This window comes from Cololabis saira, chromosome 23 (genome assembly GCF_033807715.1).
Source record: "Cololabis saira isolate AMF1-May2022 chromosome 23, fColSai1.1, whole genome shotgun sequence".
Lineage (NCBI taxonomy): Eukaryota > Metazoa > Chordata > Actinopteri > Beloniformes > Belonidae > Cololabis > Cololabis saira.
In genome coordinates this window covers 28,025,512-28,028,318 of record NC_084609.1, presented here as the reverse complement: position 1 = coordinate 28,028,318, position 2,807 = coordinate 28,025,512, and the positions used below count along the sequence as shown (strand labels likewise).

General features: G+C 41.1%; 1 non-coding gene across 1 annotated transcript in view; it reads left to right on the top strand.

Annotated features, from left to right (window-relative positions):
* The window catches only part of trnal-cag (transfer RNA leucine (anticodon CAG)), an 83-nt gene extending 32 nt beyond the window's left edge, over positions 1-51 (top strand). The window contains exon 1 of the tRNA in view: positions 1-51. This exon is cut by the window's left edge and continues 32 nt beyond it. This is a non-coding gene — a tRNA (tRNA-Leu).
* Positions 52-2,807: the final 2,756 nt, after the last annotated feature.

Below are 2,807 nucleotides of genomic sequence, written 5' to 3'. Positions count from 1 at the left end.
TTCAGGTCGCAGTCTCCTCTGGAGGCGTGGGTTCAAATCCCACTTCTGACAGTAGTCTTTTGGGGTGGTAGCCTAGTGGCTACAGAGGAGGGTCAACACTTTGCAAGGTCCTTTACCCTTACCGCTCCCCGGGCGCCGGGCCATTGCACTGCTCCTAGTTTGAGTATAAATTGGTTGAATGCAGAGAAAGAATTTCCCCATTGTAGGATTACTAAGGGAATATTTCATATATATGCTTTAGGTTTGACCAAACTTGGTATTAACCATTAATATATATGCAGACTCAATTTCTTCACCATTTCTTGTTAAAATCGTTTCACACAGTGATAATCTGGCAGTTTTTGAAGTGGTAAAAAAAAAACCCACACATTTTTGTTTGAAACAAGTTGCCGATAGAGAGCTGTTCTTGTATTATATCAAACACAAGTTGTAAATGCTGTTGGGCCTCAGCAGGGGTGGGCGCTACGCAATGACAGTGTCATCAGCGTGGAAATGAAAAGCTGAATGTGTAATAGTCTGTCCAAGACAGTTTATATAAAGAGTGACTTATAGTGGGCCCAGGACAGAACCTTGAGTAACAGCCCTTTTTTCACTTGCAATACCTCTGAGGAGCAACTATTATTTTCCCTTTGGGGATAAATAAAGTCATTTTGAAGTTGGTTTGAATCTTCAGTCCCTACAAGACCAGTCCAGAGCTACTTGTTGGGGTCTGTTAGTACAGTTTAAAGCACAACAAACAATGTATTCTGTTTACAATATGAATGACAAATAAATATCTTTATTTGCACACCCCTTATTATGCATACATTTATTGCTTTATATAATTTTTTCTGGTGTAGATCATGGATGTGAAATGTAGCTACAGACACCAAAAACTGAAAAGCTGAAGTTGCCCCTTGGTGGCAATATGCCGGCTTTTAGTGTGTTGAGGTTGCAGCAGCATCCTGCAACGCTGGCGTACAGCGAACTAGGCAGACTTGCCGTTCTAAACATCTTTCTTACATTATTTTGTGAATTTTTTTTCTCTTCTTTGTATCATCTTCAGCCACTACATCCAGGCCAAAGTGCACGGAGAAAACTGGATCATATGCAGGACGTGTAGGAAAGTTTCAGTCCAACTGAGGGTTGGAGATGAATTGTATTGCTGACTGGAAAGAGATGTGAAGACAGGCTGAAAATATAGATTTTTTTATTGTATCTCTATACTATTTTAATTAAAACCTATGATTTAACTACTAAATGTACCATGTATGAACTCATAATTTTTGACCCTGCTCTAACAATTACAAAACATGTCAAAACTGAATTGTAAAACAGATTTGTGCACAGCATGCTACAGGTGAGGAGGTGTCACATGACCGCAGCTGTTGGACGTCTCCCTGCTCCCTCAACCCCACCCAGGCCGAGGTGTTGAGGGGAGAATCTCTCTCTCCAGCTGCAGCTTTTCTGGCCCAAAGCAGCCGGGATCCTCCATGCCTTTGTGGAAACAAGCTGGCAGGAAAGGTAAACACGAAGGTGTGGAAAGAACCTCTCTCTTCCTTTGGTGGTCTCATCACTCACAGAGCCACGCTTAGTATAAATACAGCTTTAAATCGGGAGCACGGGCCATAAATTCAAACGCCGCCCGGTAGAGATGAGGAGTTATTATGTGAGAGGTGATGTGATGATGTGAAGGAATGGTGTTGCTCCGTCGTGTGCAGGAGCTCTCCGCTTTACGGTGGATAGATGATCTCCGTGTGAGTGGAGAAACACATAAAGATCACCGTGTTTACACCTAAGAGTTTAAAACATGGCTGTGATTATCGTCACTTGGGTTCGTATTTACTTTTGGACTCCTAATGTCACAAAGGTAATTGGTTTTCAGTGTGATTCATCTCAGAAATAATTTCTCTCCACATCACAATCTTGAAGCATAAATAATTGCATATAAATGTGTCCAACCAACTTTATCATTATAAGAGCAAAGTTTTATTTTATTTTATTCACATAAAATAGATTTATTAAGAAAAACACACCTCCCTTTGCAGATCACCGCTATGGCTGGATGGCTGGATCAATTCACATATGTTCATTGAACTCCTTACGTAAAAGGAGACATATTCCGACCTTTATTTGCAAGTTAACACAATTTCCCAAAGTTTAAATGGAATTTCTGAGTCATTCTTTGGTCAAAGTACCACAGAGATGCAGCACAGCTGTTTCAACCATGACTCCATCCCTCCGTTCATAGCAGCTGGTTTAAAGGGGAGGAGCCAGCAACTTGACGTTGGCTGTGTTTTTTTAAAATTATTAATTCATCCGTCCATTATGTAGAACAGCTTCTTCCTATTTAAGGTCACAGAAATCCCAGATCTCTTATTTATGCTTCAAGATTGTGAGCCTGGTGTAAACAGAGGACACGCCACACAAGCAGAGGAGGAACGTACAACCTACACATACAGAAGCCCCAACCAAGATTCAAACCAGGAACGTTATTATATTCCAGTTCAGTCCATTTTGTTGTAATTTAATGAATAAAATTAATTCCTTGAGAGTCCAGATTCAAGAAAAAACAAGAGAGCAGACCGCACACTTTTGCTCCCTAGTGCAGATTTATTTAGCACATCACACGTGACGGTTCAAGCGCATTTTGCTCTTCTTCAGACCAAAATGCACTCAAAACGCCACGTGTGATGTGCTAAATAAATCTGCACTAAGGAGCAAAAGTGTGCGGTCTGCTCTCTTGTTTTTTCCTGGATCTATGCTTTGAGACCAGCACCTGTTGAGCTATTGGATGTGTGCGACCTATTTCACCCTTTGAGAGTCCA